At 43.7% G+C, this 23,334-nt stretch overlaps 1 pseudogene; it reads right to left on the bottom strand.

Moving 5' to 3' along the window:
- Positions 1-353: 353 nt before the first annotated feature.
- Positions 354-474, bottom strand: LOC145415225 (5S ribosomal RNA; annotated as a pseudogene).
- Positions 475-23,334: the final 22,860 nt, after the last annotated feature.

The raw sequence follows: 23,334 nt of genomic DNA, 5'->3' as shown, positions 1-23,334 counted from the left end.
TTCAGGCTTTAGCTACCTGTGCCCTGTGTGGCAACCATCACTGCAGTAAACTAATCATCATTGAACTAAGTGAAGTATTTAACAGACGAAGGATTTTCATAGACATTAGCATTGAGTGTGGTGAGTTGGGACAGTGCGGGACACAGAGTGAGTTGGAACAGTGGGCACTGCAGTGCCAAATGCCAAGACATTTCCATTTTATGGTGCCCATCCCGTAGCCCTGCCCCAACTTTACATTCATTCATTCATTGCCAGACGCCATGTATCCCACACGGGGTGGCCAAGGGCTTAGAGTTAATTGTTTTACAGGGAGGGGCACTAATCCTCCACCAACCCCACTTGACACGTAGGGATGCCAACAGCATCTGGTGTTCCCAGGCGGTCACCCATCCAAGTACTAACCAGACCCAACGTTGCTTAACTTCACTGACCGGACGGGAAGCGGTGTACTCAACGTGGTACTTTACAGATGTCGTTAATACTAGTTTTCTATAGAACCATGAATATTTATGAAAAATGTGCCAATATGAAAGGGTAGCATTTTGACCTTTTCAAAATTTCACTTTTGAAAATACACTACACATATTTTGCCAATTTTCCCCTCCCACAGTCAGTTGTAGAGCTGAAGGTCTACTTTTTGGTGGGTGAAATCTTCAGTTGTTATAGTTTTTTTGTGATTTATCCAGAAAATGTATTTTTACAGCAGTGCAGTGCAGAAAGATTAATTGACAATTGTCCCAACTCGCCCACCATTTTTTTTTTTTTTTTTTTTTTTTTTTTTTTTTTTTTTAACCCAGGGTGAGTTGGGACAACAATTTCATTTGTGATATTTCCAAGGAAAAACCTACTTTTCATGTATTATTTACTACTACATTTTATAGTCTGCAGTATTTATGGTAGTTTTGGGTGTCAACAAGTAGATATTTCTGATTTTCAGGTTGCATAAATGCCATAAGAGAGAAGATAATGTGATGTGGATTATGGTAAAAAAGCATATACAGTATTGGTATAGTGTTAAAAGTAGGGAAAAAGAGTTGTATAATGAAATTTGTGGAAAGGAGAGGACCTAAGTAATGCAACTGGTCAGTTTGTGATGATATACTGTATACTGATGATGATTTTTGGCAGTATATGAGTGGTGGTGGGAAAGTGGATGTATGTGCAGGAACTGAAACTAAATTGAGAGGAGAGAGTGTGAGAGAATGGGAGTATGGATGGGATATATGTGCAGGAGTAGGTGGGAATGAGAGGGCAAAAGAAGGAGTGTGTATTGTTGTGAGTAAAAGAAGGAAGAAGAACATAAGAGAGTATGGATCAGTTGGGTCAAGGATTGTGTGGGTAAGATTGAAAGTTGGAATACAAATGTGGGCAATTGTGTGCGTTTATGCGCCAATGCAAGATCATGCAAGTAGAGTGAGAGAAGAGTTCTGAACAAATGTGGAAATGTGCATGGAAAAGTTTGGAAGGAATGAGAGAGTGTTTTTGATTGGTGATATGAATGGTAAAGTAGGGAATGTGAAGGTGGATGGAGTAATTGGTGAGTGGGTTGTACCTGCTGAGATAGATGAGAATGGCAGTGCGTTAGTGGACATTTGTGCTGGGAGGGAATTGGTGATAGCCAATACCCTCTTCAGGCACAAAATGATTCACAGATATACATGGTGAGTGATGAGAAGGGTGGGTGGTGAACTGAATGAAAGGAAGGCAATGATTGATTATGTGTGTGTGGATGAAAGCATGTGAAGATGTGTAATATTTTAGAGGTTGGGGGAGTGGACTTTCTGACCACTACTTAGTGGTGGCCAGACTCAAGATCCAAGTAAGATGGAGAAATAGAAGTGAAGAACGGGAGGAAGGAGTACCGGTAATTCCAAGGAGAGTGGAAAGGTTACAAGAGGATGATAAAAAGGCAGAATATAAGAGAGGAGTGGAGGAACAATTGGGTAAGTATGAATTGGAGCAGATGAGGAACATGGAAGGTGTGTGCAAGATATTTACAGAAGAAATATGTGCAGCATGTGATGTGGTGTGTGGGGTGAAGAGAAGACGGAGGGGGGTGCAAGGAACAGCATGGTGGAATGAAGAGGTGAGACTGGCGGTGGCACAAAAGAAGAAAGCATACAATGAATGGATAAGAAATAGGGGTGTGGAAGAAGTTGAGAGGCGGAAGAGAGAGTTATATGTAGAAAGGAAAAGAGAGATGAAAAGATCAGTAAGAGAAAGAAGAGAGTGGATGAGGAATTTGGTAGGAATTTGAGTGTAAAGTGGAGGGACTGTAAGAAAATGTTCTGGAAAGAGGTGAAGAGAGTAAGACAGGGTGGAAGTGAAGTTAGTAGGGGAGTGAAAGATAAAAATGGTAGATTACTAGTGGAGAAAGGAAAAAAAGTGAGCAGATGGAGAGAACACTTTCAGGAATTGTTGAACATAGAGAATGGAAGTAATGCGATATAAGTGGCTGGGGAATGCCTGGGAGAAGGAGGGAGGTGAGAAGACAGGAAGAAATCAGTAGGCTAGAAGTTGTGGAAGCAATGAAGAAAGTCAGACTGGGGAAAACATCAGGAATTGATGGAGTGTGTGGTGAAATGCTGAAGCATGGAGGACAAATAGTAGTAGAATGGATGTGGAAGATGTGCAGATTGACCTGGGTGGAAGGTAGAGTCCCGGAGGATTGGAAGTCAGGTATAATTATTCCCTTGAACAAAGGAAAAGGGGAAAAAGAAGTGTGTGGTAATCATAGGGGCATTTGTCTTCTTAGTGTAATAGGAAGGAATTAGTTGGAGAAGAACAGGAAGGCTTTAGAAAGGGAAGAGGTGTAGATCAGATACTCATTCTTAGATCTTTAGTGGAAAAGTTTCTAGAGAAGGGAAAGAAGTTGTATGCAGCCTTCATGGATTTGGAGAAAGCATATGACAGGGTAGATAGACAAGGATTGTGGAAAATATTAAGAATATATGAAGTAGATGGGAAGTTGTTGAATGCTGTGAAGAGTATGTATAATGGTGCTAAGGCTGCAGTGCGTGTGTATGGTGAACTAAGTGATTTTTTCTCTTTGAAGGTTGGGTTGAAACGGATGTGTCATGTCGCCATGGTTGTTCATTCTGTAGATGGATGGGGTAATAAAAGAGATACAAGGTAGGGCAGTGGATGTTGGAGTGACCCTGGTGAGAGAGGGTAGTGTTTGGAAACTCCCTGTACTGTTGTTTGCAAATGGTACTGTGTTGTTAAGTAAAGACGAAAGGGAGCAGCAAGGCTTGGTGGATGAGTTTGGGAGAGCGTGTAAGAAACGGAATCTAAAGGTGAATGTAGGGAAGAGTAAAGTGATGGTCTTTGAGAGAGGTGAAGTCAGTGAATGTACAGTGAGGTTGGATGGTGAGGAAATGGAGAATGAGTACGTTTAAGTACTTGGGGAGTGTGATGAGTAAGGATGGAAGTTTGGGGTGTGAAGTGCTTGAAAGGATACAACAAAGAAGAAAGGTTGCTGGTTCCTCGAAAGCAGTGATAAGAAACAGGGAAGTGAGCATGGAAGTGAAAAAGTTACTACATGACAGTATTGTGATACCAACTCTAACTTATGAAAGTGATGCTTGGACGTTGTTGGAAGGACACAAGAGTGAGGGCAGTGGAAATTAGTTATTTAAGAGGAGCCTGTGGAATCACATGGAGAGACAGGCTGACAAATGAGGATATAAAGGAACATTGTGGTGTGGATGTGGATGTGATAGGAAGCATTAGGAGGATTACACTGAGGTGCTTTGGCCATGTGGAGAGGATGGAGGGTGAGAGACTGGTGAGGAGAGTGTATGTGAGTGAGGTGGAGGGGAGAGAGGGAGCGGGAGGCCAAGGATGAGATGGAGGGATGGAGTGGAGAGGTATATGAGAGAGGGGTGTGTGAGTTGGGAGCAAGGCAGTGAAATGGCGGGGGACAGGGCGACGTGGAGGTGATTTGTTTGTGCCCACCATGTACGGGATTAAGGCGTCTGGCAACAGATAGATAGATAGACGATTGGTGGACCTATCTTATTAGCAGGAACTGTACCTTTTATGATGCAAGAGGTGGACAAAGCCTTTCATGATTATATAAAGCATATTTTTTCATCATAAATAGGTACAGGCAACTGTAGAACTCATTACTACGGAATATGTATAGTGCAATGTGTCCTTAAGTGCGATGGGTGGGGGGGCTGGGTTTATGCCCCCCCCCCGCAATTATATTTCTGGCTGCACCCCTGGGGTGTACTGTGTATGTAGACTGATGTTGACAGTTAGAGAAACTTGTATGGGAGAGCATGCTGGCCTACTCTCAGTGTAAATGAAACACTGAAATAGTTCAGCAAAGGAGGATGGTCAGGAACTAGTCCCGAGGGGTGATGAAACGGGAGCTCCAGCTCACCCTGTTATCAGCTTGCTTTCTTCCAAATACTTTATACACATATATAGATAGATAGATAGATAGATATATGTTACAGGGAATTTGTGTAACCAGTGATTTCGTGAATCCATATGGAATTCATAAAATGAGTTTAAATTTGGAACCTTGGTCACCCTGTCTGGGATACATGGCGTCTGGCAATGAATGAATGAATGAATTGAGATTAGGTTAATTTAGGATGCAATTAGGGTAGGAAGGATTATCTAGGTTAAGTTTGGATTAGGTTAGGCCAGGTTAGTTAGGTTAAGTTTTAATGTAGATGAGAGCTTAACACAATTTTGCATTTATATAAATTAACCTAACCCAACCTAATCTATCTAACTTAGACTAACCTAACCTAAACTTAACCTAGATTATCCCAGCCCAACCTAACCTCATCCTTATTCCAAGACTGCAATTGTTTCAGGCAGGCTACCTCCCACAACTGCAATTCGGGGGTGTTTTAGTGACTTTCACCAAGGGCAAATTGATTGTATCCATACCCCTGTAGGCCAAATGGTTAGTGCACAATCACGCATCAAAGTTAAAAAAAAAAGTTTATGATAGTTACCTCTCGAAAACAATAGAAAACATGAACATTTTGATAACTACTTATTTTTCTTATTGAAACAGGCCATTTCAAAGTGTTTTGTTAAACCAACCATGAAAACAGGTGTATGTAGGTGTGGGGAGATTACTAGACTGTGGGGAGATAAAGTAGGCTGTGGAGAGTAGGCCTCAAAGTACAGGGATTGGAAATAACAAGCTTTTCACATGAAAAGAAAGCACTTCATTGTGTTCTGTGACATTTACCATGAAAACAGGTGTGTATGTAGGTGTGGGGAGATAACTAGTGTGGGGAGTAGGCCTACAATGCCTTGGTGATACTCGTGGAGGAAAATTTTGGCAACAACCAAATTCTCTTGTGGAAACCCTCCATTTCAATGGGATTTGTCATACCAGCCATAAAAACAGGTGTGTATGTAGGTGTGGGGAGATAAAACAGGTGTGGGGAGTAGCCCTACAAGGCCTCACAGTCATTCCAAAACTAACACAGACGCATATAAATGTTTATAACCATCAAGGACATCAAAATAAAGTTGAATAATGCTATAAATGCATGCATAAGAAAGGAAAAGAAAAAAAATAATTTGTTTCCGATTTCTCTTTTTACTGTCCCAACTTCTCGTTACACATTTATCACCGTTACAATTATCGCATTATCATTACACTTCATCACACGTATCATTACAGTTTCGGCAAAAACCCTCTTGTGGAAACTCTCCATTTCATTGGAATTTATCACACCAGCCTTGAAAACAGGTGTGTTTGTACGTGTGGGGAGATGAAACAGGTGCGAGGAGTAGCCCTACAAGGCCTCATAGTCTTTCGAAAACTAACACAGACGGACAATACTCAGAGGTGCTAATCTGGGCCGGTAGGGAGAATGAAAAAAAAAAATATATAAGATGAATCGTATGTAGTACAACATGCAGCATTCCTCAACTACGTACGTACAGAAACTGGTAGGTACGAAGTGAGAAATTTTGGAAGAAGTAGAAATATGAAACAGGTACCTACATCAGGCCTGACACTCGGGGGCCTGTTGGGGGTTGGAAGGGTAGTGAGGGACAAGGAGGGAGAGATGGGGTGGGATTTGGGGAGGGGGATGAGGCTAGCAGGGAGGGAGGAGGGGCAAGAGAGGATGAGAAGGGACGCATGTTGTTGTGGGAGGAGAGATGCAGTTGCATGGAGGGGTGGGAGAGTGATGGGGAACAAGGTGGGCATGAGGGAGTGGAGTAAAGGGTGGCATGGAAGCAGCCGAGAGGGGGTGCCTCCCACTGCCTGGTTTGGTCCGATCCCCCCTCACGCCACATCAGGGGCGAGTTCTCATTGGCCTGAAGCCATGTACGTCATAATCGGGGTGGAGCAAGCACTCTGCAGTTTTTTACAGGCCGCGTTCAATTGATGCGATTAGGCATTTTGTCATAAAACTCAAATTGCATCAATTTATGCGATTAGGACTTAAGGGGTTAATTAACCTAACCTTAATTAACCCATCTTAATTTAAACTCACTTCACGAATTCCTTAGGGATTTCATGAAATCAATGAGTACACAAATTCCCTGGAATATACAGAAGGCTCTCGATCTTTGATTGGTTTTGGGACTGAAAAAAAAAAAAAGTTCGAAATGCGATTTATCAAAGTGTGAATTGATTAACTTAAGGAAAAAAAAATAAATGGGACTGATGTTTCGCCGACAAACCTATGTCAGCTTTTACATATACACTTTAACCCACTCAAAATCTTAACACAGCCATATATTTGCTTATGTTTAGTACATATTTACTTACTATTAGCAATAAAGGCAAGAAATACAGGCTGCACACACTTTAATATAGAAAGAATGAAGCTCATGTGGTGAGTGTTGGGTTCCAAGACAATTCACCGTCATGTCAGTTCGCCGTCAAAACATGGACGGTTCCCTGTCAGGACAATTTGCACCATGGACGATTCCCCGTCATTCTGTAAATATACATATTATTAATTACTCAATACTTTAATAACTATATTTCAGGGGGATCCATCAGAGTCTATGTTCAATAGCGTAGGCTTTGGATATTACAGTACAGTATTTATTAGTTGCACCTTTAACCCTTTCCCGCACGGTAAGTTTCAGTAAGTTTTCTGGTCCAGGAATTTTCACTATGAAGCCGCCCGGCCGGGGAGCGCGTGCGCGGCAAATTTGAGCAAATTTGACCGAATGAAACACATTCTTGCCTTATTTTCGCCACCCAAAAATCCATGTATTCCCATGAAACCTATCTCCAGGTATGCATGGATGTTTGTTCTATCTGATAAACATGACCAAAACACAGGAAAACACCAGCAAAAAAAGTTATTAGCCCTGGAAGCATGGTCGAGTAAACTTTTTTCACTTCCCAACATCGCCGTTTGAAGGTTTTCCATCATACAGGAAAATGATCTAATAAGTTTTTTTATAGAGAATTTCATCAGCTTTCTAACGAAACCAATCCAGTTGAGATACGATGTATACTTTTCGAGAAAATGGCCAAAAACTGAGAGCCATTTTTGGAAAAATTTCACTGACCTCTGAGAGCAAAGTTTTCCCAGGCACCTTATGTTTTTATTACATAGTAATATGCCCCAATTATCCAGCTTTCCCACTGTGACGGGAAAACCCCGTACGCCTCATAGTTCTCGAGTAAATCGAAAAAAAGTACTAGGCACTCCGTGCGTGATTGACTTTCGTAATGCGCGCAAGGCGTACGCAGTGTTCCCTTCTACGTAACAACGAATTCTTATCAGAAATATTACATATTTATGTATTGTACATATGTAGAATTTCCTGCTCTTCATCAAGGTTCAAACGTGAAATCAATACGTCAAATAGTTTCCGAGTAATTGGCAGAGAAACAGAGTATTACTACGAGCATTTTTCAATGGTAACAGCCGGGAAGAGACACTCATTTCCACCGCCTTTTCTCGCACAAAACGTAACATAATGCTTACATTTTGGTATTGATCATACGTAGAATTTAGTGGTATAGATCATGGTTGTTACAGAAAATCGATAAGTCTAATAGTTTTCGAGTAATTGGCCGACAAAGTGAGGTTAGTACTCCGAGCGCTTGTCACTGATAACAAACGCGAGGAAGAAGAAAAAAACCCTTGCCTTTTACCCCCCCAAAACGCTACCAAAGGCTTACATTCGGGTATTGATTATACGTAGAATTTAGTGGTATTGATGATGGTTGTAACAGAAAATCGATAAGTGTAATAGTTTTCGAGTAATTGGCCGACAAAGTGAGGTTATTACTCAGAGCAAATGTCACTGATAACAAATGCGAGGAAAAACATTTCCCTCGCCTTTTACCCCCCAAAACGCTACCAAAGGCTTACATTCTGGTATTGATTACACGTAGAATTTAGTGGTATTGATGATGGTTGTAACAGAAAATCGATAAGTCTAATAGTTTTCGAGTAATTGGCCGACAAAGTGAGGTTATTACTCCGAGCGAATGTCACTGATAACAAACGCGAGGGAAAAAAACATTTCCCTCGCCTTTTATCCCCCAAAACGCTACAAAAGGCTTACATTTTGGTGTTGATCATACATAGAATTTAGTGGTATTGATGATGGTTGTAACAGAAAATCGATAAGTCTAATAGTTTTCGAGTAACTGGCCGACAAAATGATGTTATTACTCCGAGCGCTTGTCATGTCACACAACAACCGCTAGGAACAAAAACATTTCTCTCGCCTTTTACCCCCTAAAACGCTACCAAAGGCTTACATTCTGGTATTGATCTTACGTAGAATTTAGTGGTATTGATGATGGTTGTAACAGGAAATCGATAAGTCTAATAGTTTTCGAGTAATTGGCCGACAAAGTGAGGTTACTCTTCCGATCGCTACCAACTTTTACACACACTGTTTCTTCCTCGCACACCGGCCTGAAGACTATGCTACTAACTTTTTTTTTCCCCTCTCTGTACAGACTGTTACATCTTCCATGGATGTTTTTCTATTGTTATAACCTACTACACATGAACATAACTCTTCTATAGTTACTGCTGTGGAGATTTACTTTCTTTCATATGTGTAATCTGTAGGAGAAAATGGTTATTTGTCTGAAAGTGTGAGAGGTAATGGTAATAGATTATTACATATATCAACAAAATTTGCAGAACTCACTTCCTCCAGGGGTGTTGATCCAGTTAGACCAGGAATTTGAAGATGAGGAGTTATGTAGTGTGTGTGTGTGAGTCAGCTTCTCCCTGAGAGTATGAGGCAACGCTATTTTTAGCACACACCACACTCGTTCACGGAAACTCGCAGCTTGTTTGACGTATATTTCATACAATTCCATACGCATTTACACTATCAGAATCACAATAATTCCAGCCCTAAAACACCGGTAATTCTCCCCTCCCAACTTCAGGTTTGCCCCTTCACAACACTCTGTTTCATGCCACACGTAATGCTTGCTGGCTCCATAATTTCACCAAGCCATCCACAGTATGTTTCACACAATATATATTTATGCCTTGGCTTCATTTATATACGTATTTCCACTCACGCCATACGGCCTACGGAGGGGCGGAATGGCGAAACCCCGCTACACTGACCATGCATCTGGCTCCAAGGCCCAACGTCCAGAATTGCTTTTCAATATATATATGTATGTTCCATCGACAATATCACGTCACTATATGTTCACATACAATGTATTATCTCACTGAGTCAATAGGGCCTTTGCCTTGGGCAAGAGGGGGAGAATTATGGACGATTTAAAGGGAACCACGAGCTGTCAAACACCACCGCCTGACTGCTCAACAAACACTGAGGTTGGAGGGAGCGGGCTGAGGTAGATAAGGCAAAGCAGTGTTGCCAATGACTTACCTCAAGAAAGCCTTGGCTACCCTATGACGCGCCCAAAAATCACGCAAATCGGCCTATAATTTTTTTTCTGACGAATATTTTTGTGCCTAAACCACGCGATTCGCGTGACTGTGCCTGGCAGAGTGCAGGCCGACGTCACGAATCGCGTGACTGTGCCTGGGAGGGTTAATCAATAATTAACCTGTTTCTTCCTCGCTGTAGTTGCCGTTGAATTAATATCTAGCATCACTCATAGCTGTCTTCATTAATGACGGCGAACTGTCTTGTTATTGTTATGATGGCGAATTGACTTGACAGTGAATTGTCTTGACCGGTTCTGAGGCGGTGGGTGAGTCACTGTTGCCAGCCACCCTCGCTGCCATCACTCGCACTCGCCCCAACTCTGCTTGAGTGAACACCTGCTTCCTTACCCTTGTCCCAAGCACCATGGCCACTGCTGTTGATGCTTTCACTGCCTCCATCATCACAAAAAAGATTTCAAGTGTTTGAATGAGGGCAAGCTTCACCAAGTGGCCGGTAGGTGGCATGACAGATGAACAGATGAGCTTCGACTTGCGCTTGCAACCCGACTTGATTGATCAAAGCATGACTTTTGAAATCGAAGCACGAATTTTGGGCGAGCAGGTGAGTCTGATCGAAGTACGAAATATCAAAGTAATATTAATCGAAGATCAAGAGCCTACTGTACGTATACAGTTACCTCTCAACTAACACGAGTTTAAAAACGCGTTTTCGTTTTAACATGAGCAAATATTTAAGGAGATATGTTTAACTAACAAGGGTTTCTCGATTTAACGCGACTTTACTTGTGCGTGATGGTTTCAAATTAGCCGCGTGTGCCATGGACAGTCCCGAGCTGATAGACCGTGTATGGCAGTTTATGCATAAATACAATTTTTTATTTCTCTGTTGCTTAAACTGGTTTTATTCGAACTATAATATTTGAAAATGAAGTATGGCCCTATTTTGAGCAATTTGGCTCATTTTCGAACAAATTCTGGCCAGGAAAGTGATGATAGATCTAAATTGTTACAACTTGATGCTGCAGAACAGAAAGAAGAAAACCAATCGGACCAAGATAGAACAGTTCTTTATGAAGAAGACACAAAACTTCAGGGAGTTATCTTCATCACCAGTAGCATGGGAGTCAGAGGAAGAGGAAGAGGAAGAGGAGGGACAGCAGAGTGAGGAGGGACAACAAGTTTAGGGTGGGGAGTGGCGGGAGGTGGGGTAGCGGTGTAAGGAGGGACAGCAGCAGACGACGAGTGATGCATAGATGAAGTGAGGCTGTGTTGTTATTGTTTGTGACCTATTTCTATCTATCTATCTATCTATTGCCAGACGCCTCAATCCCGTTCGGGGTGGCCACAAACAAATTCCCTCCACGTCGCCCTGTTCCCCGCCATTTCACCACCCTGCTCCCAACTCACACCCCCCTCTCTCATATACCCCTCCACCCCATCCCTCCATCTCATCCTCGGCCTCCCCCTTCCTCTCCTCCCCTCCACCTCACTCACATACACTCTCTTCGTCAGGTTTTCACCTTCCATCCTCTCCACATAGCCAAACCACATCAGTGTATTCCTCCTAACGCTTCCTATCACATCCACATCCACACCACAACACTCCTTTATATCCTCATTTGTCAGCCTGTCTCTCCATGTGACTCCACAGGCTCCTCTTAACCCGCCCCATCCCGACGTTTTCTGGGCAGTGGTACGCCCTAGTCCCAACATTTTTGGACCTTTTTTTTTTAGGCTCAAACATTCGCTTTTGGTGAGAAATATCGAAAATTCATAGAGAAATCGCTCACCTGAGGTTTAAAATACTTGATCCAGGTACGAGTACATCCTTACCTGACTGGGTTTTCTAACAGACTGGCACCAAAGAAAACGAGTTCTATGGGAGGGTAACTATTTTATCCACTCATAAACATTATTTTTTATTTACTTGGTACGAATTTATATGTAGTACTAGAGTATATTGGTTTTCAAACAGTAATATAGGCATTATAAGCATTGTTTCACTCAGTAACTCATCACCATTCATGACCTTTTTTTCCCACATTACTTGATCATCATTTCTGACTGTTTCTTCCTCTAATGCTATGTAAACTTTGTCCTCCACATTGTCATCGATTGGGAAATCACTCTGGCCCTGAATGTCTTTACTGGCCAGGTCACTGGTAACAGGTGAATTGCCAAGACAGTGCCGTGCAGGGGGGGGGGGAGAGGTTATGTGGTGTAAGGCATTGTTCCTGCGTGGCATCTTGCAGAGGAATAGAGGAAGGTGTCCCGTGTATACGTGCCAGAAATCACTCGCGAAATCACTTGCGAAAATTGAAAATTGTGCAAATTAGGGACCTTGCAATGTTGCTGTGTTAATTTACTTCTCCGGGATATGAGTGCACATCATGTGAGGAGGTGAATTCACGTCTCCGGGACAGGGCGGGTTAAATAACTCATTTCCTCTGCTCTCCACTGCTCTCACTCTTGACTTGTGCCCTTCCAACAACGTCTAAGCTTCACTTCCATACGTTAGAGTTGGTATCACAATACTGTCATGTAGTAACTTTTTAACTTCCATGCTCACTTCCCTGTTTCTTATCACTGCTTTCAAGGAACCAGCAATCTTTCTTCCCTGCTGTACCCTTTCAAGCACTTCACCCTCCAAACCTCTATCCTTACTCATCACACTACCCAAGTACTTAAATGTACTCACATTTTCCAATTCCTCACCATCCAACCTCACTGTACATTCACTGACTTCACCCCTCTCAAAGACCTTCACTTTACTCTTTCCTACATTCACTTTTAGATTCCGTTTCTTACACACACTCCCAAACTCATCCACCAAGCCGTGCAGCTCTCCTTCGTCTTCACTCAACAACGCAGTATCATCTGCAAACAACAGTACAGGGAGTTTCCAAACACTATCCTCTCTCACCAGGGCCACTCCAACATCCACTACCCTACCTTGTACCTCTTTTATTACTCCATCCATGTACAGTTTTTTTTTTTTTTTTTTTTTTTTTTAATGCGAGGAAGAAGGAACCAAAGGCATTGAGCCCGCAGTAACAGTTCCCTCCAAGAGAAAAACAAAATACAATAGAGAGCCAAATTCAAGATCTGATCATTTTGAGATGCCTGGACACACTGCGTTTGAAAGACAAGATCATAGGCAGCAGGAAATACAGACAGAGGGAGACAGTTCCAGAGTTGACCTGTTGCATAAATGAAAGACTGGGAGTAACGGTTAACTCTTGCATTTGAGTGTTGGACAGAAAAGGGATGAGAGTTTGCTGCCAGACGGGTGCTATGCGCCCGTTGTAGAGGTGGAGGAATGCAAGCAGACAGTTCAGAGGAGCAGTGACCATTAAAGTAGCGATAGAAAAGAGATAAAGATGCAACAGTGCAGCGAAGAGACAGAGGTTGAAGGGAGCCAGTAAGAGCAGGAGAGTTAATGAGACGAAAAGCCTTTGACTCCACCCTATTGAGAAGAGCTGTATGTGGGGAGCCTCCCCACACATGAGAGTTGTACTCCACACAGGGGCAGACAAAACCGCTGTATAGAGTCAACAATTGTGCAGGAGTAAAGAAAGAGCGGAGTCGGCTTAGCACACCCAATCTCTTGGAAGCAGATTTTACAAGAGATGTAATATGATCTTTCCAAGACAAGTCCTGAGTAAATGAAACCCCAAGCATGTTCAAGGATGATGCAGGATTAAGCTAAATATTATTAAACATTAGTGGGTATACCTGTGGAAGATTTTCTTGGGTTGATAGGTGTAAGAACTGAGTCTTAGATGCATTAAAAACAACCATATTATTTTACCCCAGTCAGAAATACGAGCCAAGTCAGACATTAGGTGTGCCATAGCCTCATCCCTTGCTTGTTGAAGTAACTGCTGAGATGGGCGTTGCGGGAACTGAATGGAAAGGTGAAGGGTGGAGTCATCAGCGTATGAGTGGATAGGGTTAGATGTAGAGCTTAGAAGATCATTGATGAATAAAAGGAAGAGAGTTGGCGATAGGACAGAGCCCTGAGGAACACCACTGTTGATAGAGCTAGGAGAAGAACGATGGCCGTCTACAACAGCGGCTATAGAACGACCAGAAAGGAAGCTAGCGATGATGGCACAGCAGGATAGAAACCGTAGGAGGGCAGTTTGGAAATTAAAGATTTATGCCAGACTCGATCGAAAGCCTTTGAGATGTCAAGTGCAATAGCAAAGCTTTCGCCAGAGTCCCGGAAGGAAGATGACCAGGAGTCTGAAAGGTAGGTGAGAAGATCGCCAGTGGAGCGTCCCTGACGGAACCCGTACTGACGATTGGAAAGAAGATTGTGATAGGAAGGATGCCTTAAAATTTTTCTTTTGAGAATTGACTCGAAAACTTTTAAAATACAGGACGTTAAAGCAATTGGACGATAGTTGGAGGGTTGGGAGTGGTCACCTTTCTTTGGGACTGGCTGAATGAGAGCAAACTTCCAGCAAGAAGGAAAGGTACAAGTTGACAGACAAAGGCGAAAGAGTTTGCCTAGGCAGGGTGTAAGCACAGAAGCACAGTTCTTGAGAACAACAGAAGGGACCCCATCAGACCCATATGCCTTGTTAGTACTGAGGCCAGTGATGGCAGAAAATACATCAGCTGAAGAAATTTTAATGTCAGCCATGAGGAAGTCAGAGGGGTAAAGTGATGGAGGAACAGCACCAGAATCATCTAAGGTGGAATTGGAGGAGAAAGACTGTGCGAAGAGATCTGCTTTATCAGTAGAAGAAATAGCTACAGAGCCATCAGAGTAGAAAAGAGGAGGGAAGGATGATGAGGTGAAGTTGTTAGAAAGGTTTTTGGCAAGGTGGCAGAAGGAGCGGGAAGAATTCAAGTTGGAGAGTTGAGAGCATTTAGTACTGATGAAATTATTTTTAGCAGAGCGAAAAACAGACTTAGCACGATTCCGTGCAGAAACGTAAAGATGATGTGATTCAGTGGTGGGTTGGCTCCGGTACCTTTTGTAGGCCCTCTCCTTGTTGTGGACAGCATTAGAACAAGCGTGATTAAACCAAGGCTTTCTTGCGTTAGTCAAAGGATATGAGAAAGGAATGTATGCTTCCATGCCCGAGAGAATAACCTCCGTAATGCGCAAGGCACACTCAGATGGCTCACGGCCATGGAAGCAATAATCGTTCCAGGGAAAATCAAAGAAGTACTGCCTGGGGGCCTCCCAGTCCACGGCACCAAAATGCCACAGACGATGTTTCTCTGGAGGGTCCGCAGGCCGTACCGGAGTGATAGGACAGGTTAAGGTGATAAGGTTGTGATCGGAGGAGCCCAACGGAGAGAAAAGATTAACAGAGTAAGCAGAAGGATTAGTTGTGAGGAAGAGGTCAGGTATGTTGGAGCTCTCTCCAAGGCGGTCAGGAATACGGGTAGGGTGCTTTACAAGCTGCTCTAGGTCATTAAGGATAGAAAAGATGTAGGCTTGTTCACCAGGTGGATCAGTGAAAGGAGAGGAGAGCCAAAGGTGGTGGTGAACATTGAAATCTCCTAGAATGGAGATTTCTGAGAAAGGAGAAATGGATAGAATGTGTTCCATCATAGAAGTAAGATAGTCGAAGAATTTTTGATAGTAGAATTAGGGGATAAGTAAACAGCACAGATATATTTAGTCAGAGAATGACAGGAAAGCCGAAGCCAGAGTGTAGAGAATTCAGAAGAATCGAGTTCAGGAACACGAGAGCAAGATAAGTCGTTGCGTATATATACACAACAGCCACCTTTGGCTTTGAAATGAGTATAGAGAAAGTAGGAGGATACAGAAAAGGGTTTGCTGTCAGTTGCCTCAGACAGCTGAGTCTCAGTTAGAAAAAGAAGGTGAGGTTTAGAGGAGGAGAGGTGGTGCTTAACAGAGCGAAAGGTAGAGGAAAGGCCGCGAATGTTGCAGAAATGAAGAAGAAGTGAGTCAGACAGTGGTTCCATGCACCTCGAGTCGTCACCGGGAGAGGGGCGGATGGTGGGGGCATTTATGGTCCCCCCCCCCCAGGGGACTCCGAGGCTTGGTGAAGAGACGCCATAATTTTTTACATTTTGGAAAGGGAAGTGTAGTGTGTACTGTGCATGTAGTTTGGTGTAGATAGTTAGAGGAATTTGTACTGGAGAGCATGCTGGCCTACTCTCTGTGTAACTGAGACACCGAAAAAGTTCAGCAAAGGGGGATGGTCAGGAACTAGTCCTGAGGGCTGATGAAACGGGAGCTCCAGCACTCCCTGTCATCAGCTTTCCATCCACCTTGGGAGTACTGCCCTGCTCGACTGGTGCTACAGTCTACTTCGGGGTAAGAACAACCATGGAGACATGTCACATCCCTGTTTCAACCCAACCATGAAAGAGAAAAATTCACTCAGTTCACCATCCACACATACTGCAGCCTTAGCACCATCATACATACTCTTCACAGCATTCAACAACTTCCCATCTACTCAATATATTCTTAATACTTTCCACAATCCTTGTCTATCCACCCTGTCATATGCTTTCTCCAAATCCATGAAAGTTGCATACAACTTCTTTCCCTTCTGTAGAAACTTTTCCACTAAAGATCTAAGAATGAGTCTCTGATCTACACAACCTCTTCCCTTCCTAAGGCCTCCCTGTTCTCCAACTAATTCCTCTGGTTTTTCCCTAACTCTGTCAATAAGTATCCTACCATACACTTTTCCTATTATACTAAGAAGACAAATGCCCCTATGATTACCACACACTTCTTTTTCCCTTTTTCCTTTGTACGAGGGAATAATTATACCTGACTTCCAATCCTCCGGAACTCTGCCTTCCTCCCAGGCCAGTCTGCATATCTTCCACATTCATTCAACTATTATCTCTCCCCCATGCTTCAGCATTTCATCACACACTCCATCAATTCCTGGGGTTTTCCCCAATTTAACTTTCTTCATTGCTTCCACAACTTCTAGCCTACTGATTTCTTCCTGTCTTCTCACCTCCCTCCTTCTCCCAGCCATTCCCCAGCCACTTATACTCGCATCACTTCCATCCTCTATGTTCAACAATTCCTTAAAGTGTTCTCTCCATCTGCTCACTTTTTCTCCCTTCTCCACTAGTAATCTACCATTTTTATCTTTCATTCCCCTGCTAACTTCACTTCCACCCTGTCTTACTCTCTTCACCTCTTTTCCAGAACATTTTCTTACAGTCCCTCTGCTTTACACTCAAATTCCTTCCAAATTCCTCATCCACTCTCTTCGTACTCTCTCTTACTAATCTTTTTACCTCTCTCTTTCTTTCTACATATAACTCTCTCTTCCGCCTCTCAACTTCTTCCACGCCCCTATTTCTCATCCATTCATTGTATGCTTTCTTCTTTTGTGCCACAGCCTGTCTCACCTCTTCATTCCACCACGCTGTTCCTTGCATCCCCCTCCGTCTTCTCTTCATCCCACACACCACATCACATGCTGCACATATTTCTCCTGTGAATATCCTGCACACACCTTGCACGTACCCCATTTGCTCCAATTCATAATTACCCAATTGTTCCTCTACTTCTCTCTTGTATTCTGCCTTTTTCTCATCCTCTTGTAACCTTTCCACTCTCCTTGCAACTACTCCTTCTTCCCGTCCTTTCCTTCTTCTATTACTCCATCTTATTTGGGCCTTGATTCTGGCCACCACCAAGCAGTGGTCAGAAAGTCCACTCCCCCAACCTCTATAGACTCTTGCATCCATTACACATCTTTGCATCCTTTCATCCACACACACAATCAATCATTGCCTTCCATTCATTCAGTTCACCACCCACCCTTCTCATCACTCGCCATGTATACCTGTGGATCATTTTGTGCCTGAACAGGGTATTGGCTATCACCAACCCCCTCCCAGCACAAATATCCACTAACGCACTACCATTCTCATCTGTCTCAGCAGGCACAACCCACTCACCAACTGTTCCATCCACCTTCAGATTCCCTACTTTTACCATTCATATTACCGATCAAAAACACTCTCATTCCTTCCAAACTTTTCCATGCACACTTCCACATTTGTCCAGAACTCTTCTCTCACTCTGCTTGCACAATCTTGCTTTGGCGCATACATGCACACAATCGCCCACATTTGTATTCCAACTTTCAATCTTACCCACACAATCCTTGACCCAACTGATCCATACTTTCTTATGTTCTTCGTCCATCTTTTACTCACAACAATACACACTCCTTCTTTTGCCCTCTCATTCCCATCTACTTCTGCACATATACCCCATCCATACTCCCATTCTCTCACACTCTCTCCTCTCAATTTAGTTTCAGTTACTGCACATACATCCACTTTCGCACCCTCAAGCACCGGGACAATCTCTCTTTCTTTCACCTCATCGTTCACACCTCTTACATTCCATGTTCGAGTTACTATGTCCTTTGTCCGGTCCTGGGTCGTTATCTTTTGGTCAGTCCTTGTCCTACTTACTCTGATGAAAAGGTTGCTTATACTGTAGTGTTTTTATGACCTACTAATGCATTAATAATGTTGAGGAACTTTCAAAATGCCGTGAATGAAGCTGAATTGAAAGAGAATCCACTTAAAAAAAAGAAAACAGTATGTTTTTGGGGAGAAGTAAACAACGCTTTGGCCCAACTAAGGCTCAGATGTTGTTTTTTTCTCCCCAGATATACTGTTTTTGTTTTTACGTGGAGTTTCCTTCAAATTAATATTGTTGCTTTTAAATTTAGAGTAGCATAACTTCCCAAATAGGTATACTTTCCCATAGTCCAGGAACCCCCAATATTACCATTGTTTCTTATGGGAAAATTATGATTAAAAATTGCGTTTTTAACTAACGCAACCTCTCCAGGAACCTAACCCTCGCATTATTTGAGAGGTTACTGTATATGTATATATACACATACAATATATTTATACAGTGGGCTCGCACAGTGCCCAGGAGATTGGGCGGTCCTGGTCCTTGTGCACTGTGAAATCGCACACTGAGAACATATAATCTCATGGGAAAAATAACATGTGGGTGGTACCCCCTCATACCTGGACATTTTTTGGCCCTTAGAGACATAATAAAGGTAATATTTTTCAGACATTGTACTACAGATATAGCTACAATAACAAAAATATGGGCAGTCACCTTAACAACAATAGACAACAGGCCTGATGGCCTTAAATAACAGGGGTTCCGAGACGCGGCAACACTTACAGTGCTGCACCCCCCGCCACACCTCCTGCAGCACCAACACTTCTCTCAACAGACTCCTTCTGAGCACCTTCCCCAGGAGTCTCAAACTCACTCACTTCGGTCATAAACCCCTCGAAGTCCAATGCTGATACATCTGACATTGCATCCTCTTCATCCTCAACAGGAATAGGATCAGATGATGTAACTGGTTCCTCACTTTCACTAACTTGAGACCACTGTGTGTAACTTGTTATGAGCGTCTGTCTTCACGTGCTTATTTCTTGCCTGTGCCTGTCTGTGTAGAAACGGAAGACTTTGTCGATACCAACGAGAACCTCCTCCGTTCTTTGGTTGCTGACTTCCTGTTCCTTCACCTCTTCCTTGAGCTTATTCATGGCAGCAAAGATCTTGCTTATTCTTAACATACACAGCTCAGTCCTGCCCTCCATCACATTAGGCTGCTCAACTTGCCTTTTCCTGGCATCGGGCTCTGCAGCAGCCTCGTCCATCCGTTGCAAGACTTCCTCAGGAGGCTGTTCCTCAGTAGCACCGTGCACTTCCTGCATGTCCACCAATGTAACGTCCTCGAAACCTGTTACAGCTTGTGCTGCTGTCAGTGTTGCTGCCTCAGCCTTGGACAGTGGTTGAATGGCCGTCTCGTCGGTTGTGGATAAGTGAGGTACGAGCATTCACCACGCATGGATCGCCGTTGCAGGTGTAATCTTGGTGCCATGCTTGTAGGAAAGAGTCAACTGCGTCATTCACTGTGAAATGATGCCAAAATGCCTCAACAGTCACTGTGGCGGGTCAGGATACAGCCACTGGCAGAGATGGAACGGGAGCTTGTGCCTTGTCGAGGTCTTTGTCATGATCTTCTTGTAGGGCATGAAGCTCCTCTTGTGTGTCGGTTTTCCTGTGTAGGTAGTCATACACTTGCTCATGGTAGAAGTGCTTCACAGTGGCGATCAGTTCTAGATCCAGTGACTGCACTAGTGATGTCGTCCAGGGCGGCAGAAACACAACACGACAAGCCTTGTGCAGATGTTCTAGGTATGGAGGGTGACTTGGTGCATTGTCCAACACAAGGAGCATCTTAAATGGAATGCCAAGTTCCCGACACTTGGCCTTGGCATCAGGGATGCAGCACCTCATTAACCAGTCTGCCATAATGTTCCTGGTCATCCAACCATTTGCAGACTTGTACCAGTACTCACCACTTGCGTCCATGTTTGTGAGGTTTTTGTAGCACCTTGGGTGTGAAGCTGTGTGTACAACAACTGGCCTCATCTTGTGGCTTCCAGACAGGTTTACAACGAACATTACCATCATCTTACACATCTAGAGCTTGCGACCAGGGGCTTGTTTCTGTCTTTTAGCGATTGTAAGTTGATTTGGACATGGCCTTGTAGTATAACGACGTTTCGTCGACGTTGTAGATCTGGTTCTAGGTGTACTGTCCTTCTTCAAGAAGCGCTATAAATACCATAGGATACTCTCTTGCGGCCAGCTTGTCGGCAGAGGCATGTTCACCAGACAGTTTGATGTGATGGGGTTCCTTGCATTTCAAAAAACGGTGTAGTCATCCTACCGATGCCTTGAAAGGTTTGTCCACATTTAACTTGCAAGATGCTGCCCTGTTAAAGAGCTGGGCTTGGTTCCGAATAAATCTGTCATTCAGTGATACACCTTCCTTCTCCTTCCTCATTACGTAGGTGGCAAGATACTGTTCTATTAGTATCATTGCACGGTTTCCCACCCGGGAGGGGCTGTCTAGCACAAATGCACCATACGTCTTCACAAGTGCACTGATGGCATCGCGGTTCTTCCAGACTGTCCTCACTGTTGATTCAGCCAGTCCCAGGGCTTTCCTGATAACTGTGTTTCCTTGTCCCTCCTCCTTGAGCTTGATAATCTCCAACTTGGTTGTGTGCATGAGTAGTTTCTTAACTCTTGGGGCTGGTGGCATGGCACAGTGAAGGTACAGTACAGGCCAGGATGGAGCAGAAAACAGCAACACGGTGTACACAACAGATTAGCTGCAGAGAGCGGATCCACACTGTTCACGAGCCTTGTCTGTAATGGCGAGCCTACTGCTTCCTACCCCAAGCTGCGCAGTAGAATGCCCCGGGAATTTCTGCGCATCAACATCACGAAACGTGATGATGGACGCGTTGTGTGTGGGGGGGTGGGTCATGTACTAATGGAAAATGGCATTTTTGAGCCACTCCTTGCCTCTACTTCGCATTTTGTGAAGTAAACTTGCACATTCAAGGTTTTTGGTTATGATTTTTGGTCACTCATGCACAATTCGATCAGTGCACTCTGAGCTTGCGCAGTATACAGTACACCTCCCAGTACATGAAATCCTAGTATGCGAGATCCCTAGTGCGCGAGGACCTGTTTTGAATATTTTCCTAACCAGAGTACATGAGTCACACCCACACGATGTGAGGCACCAGGGAAAAACTGCCCAAAATCGTTGTTTTCAGGTGTGAACCCTGAGAGTGACACCCGCCTCTAATGGAGAGTGATTTGCCAATGTCTAGGATTAGTCGAATCCAGTGTGCCCTGAATAGGTTCATGATGGAATTCGAGAGCATGGAACTGTGTCAGCAACGAATGGAAGAGGTTCTGAGTTCACTAGACGGATCCTTCTAATACTACACAGAGAAGCACCATCAAGAAATTAACAGGAGGAAACAAACCCTCATCACCCGTTATCTTTAGCGGCCACCAGAAATTCAGGAGGAAGCAGTGCCTTCTTCTGCTGAGCCAATTCCTGGGGAGGAACTAGAGGATGAGGTGATGTCAGTGATTTCATCAATAGACTTTGAAGGATTCATGCAGGAAGTGAGTGAGGTGGCCCGCAAAAGTGTTGATGAGGAGGTTGGTGAGGCGGGTGGTGCAGGTGGCGGTGCATTGAGTGGTGCGACAGTCGGTGCAGGGGGTGCACACTAAGTGCCTCACCCTGCCTCGGAGCCCTTCCTTACGTCTATCAAGCCTGTTGTCTTCTTTGATTAAGGTGAGCAGCCATATTCTTGTTATTTAAGTTATATCTTAAGTACTGTACTGTAAATGTCTTAGATATTTCCCTCAGACAGGTAAAAAAGGTCACTGATAGGGGTGCCTCCTACTGTATATGTTAATTTTCCCATTAGTTTATGTATTTCTAGTACGCGAAGCCTAGTACACGAGCACGTCTGCTGCCCATATAGGTACTGTACGTACTAGGGGGGTGTACTGTACATAGCCAAGTCACCTAAGGCGTGGCTAATTGGTTCTGGACTGAGCCCATGTCATAGAAAACCGCTCCGTACAAATAACTAAACTTATGGGAAAAGTGCAGTTTGGTTCTGGATGTTCGGCCAAAGTCCCCCTTTTCACCCCACTTTTCCATATTTTTCCCCACTTTACACACGGACACAATCAAGCAATCAGTCAAACAAAAATGACAACCCACCTTAATCACTTCCTGTGTCAGTCCAAGTCATCTCCAAGCCCAAAGCAAACACTATCGCACCAGTACAGGCAGCATTACTCACGCACAGCAAATCGTTGCAACAACACAGTAATCACACTTGCATAATGTTGGCCTGGTGCTACACGATGTATACTGTAGTACGATATTTGGCTAAGAGGTGGCGATAGCAGGGGGGCACACTTGAACAAGTGGAAAGGACAGGGCTTTGAAAGGGTGGCGGGACTGCACAACTGAACCAAAACAATCCTCTGCATGCTGAGGCTGCCATCTTGCCTGAGACGAGCGACGGTCACCTTGCGTGCGCCTGGTGCTTTGTACGAAATTTTCATCTGGCAATGTTGTTTTAGTGGGAAATTCATAAACTGGATTTTGGGGTGTAACTTTTTTGTTATTGTTGTAGCGAATTATCATATACTGGTTCAACGAGTAGTGACTGTACTGTATGTACCTGACTCCGACGACGATAGTGCTTAAGTGGAAAGGGTAGGGTTGGGGGTTCCGAGGCAAGAGACGAGTTTCAAATCTTGCTGCACCCGCGCCATAGGTATTTTATGCATGTGGTTCATTATTTTTGGGTCTGGCACCTTGCCGTGTCATAGAAAACCGTGCCATAGAAGCACATGCCATAGGCGACTTGACTGTATACATATACTGTATATACAATGGGTTCGTACATTGCACGAGTGAATGGGCAGTCCTGGTCCTCGTGCAGTGTGAATTCACTCACTGAGAATACATAATCTTATGCGAAAAATAACATATGGGCGGTATCCCCTCATACCTTGGCATTTTTTGGCCCTTAGAGACATAATAAAGGG

Source organism: Coenobita brevimanus, chromosome 101 (genome assembly GCF_032717465.1).
Source record: "Coenobita brevimanus isolate Jiangsu-jjx chromosome 101, ASM3271746v2, whole genome shotgun sequence".
Taxonomy (NCBI): Eukaryota; Metazoa; Arthropoda; class Malacostraca; order Decapoda; family Coenobitidae; genus Coenobita; species Coenobita brevimanus.
The sequence above is the reverse complement of the archived record's forward strand: the minus strand, read 5'-3'. Positions and strand labels throughout refer to the sequence as shown.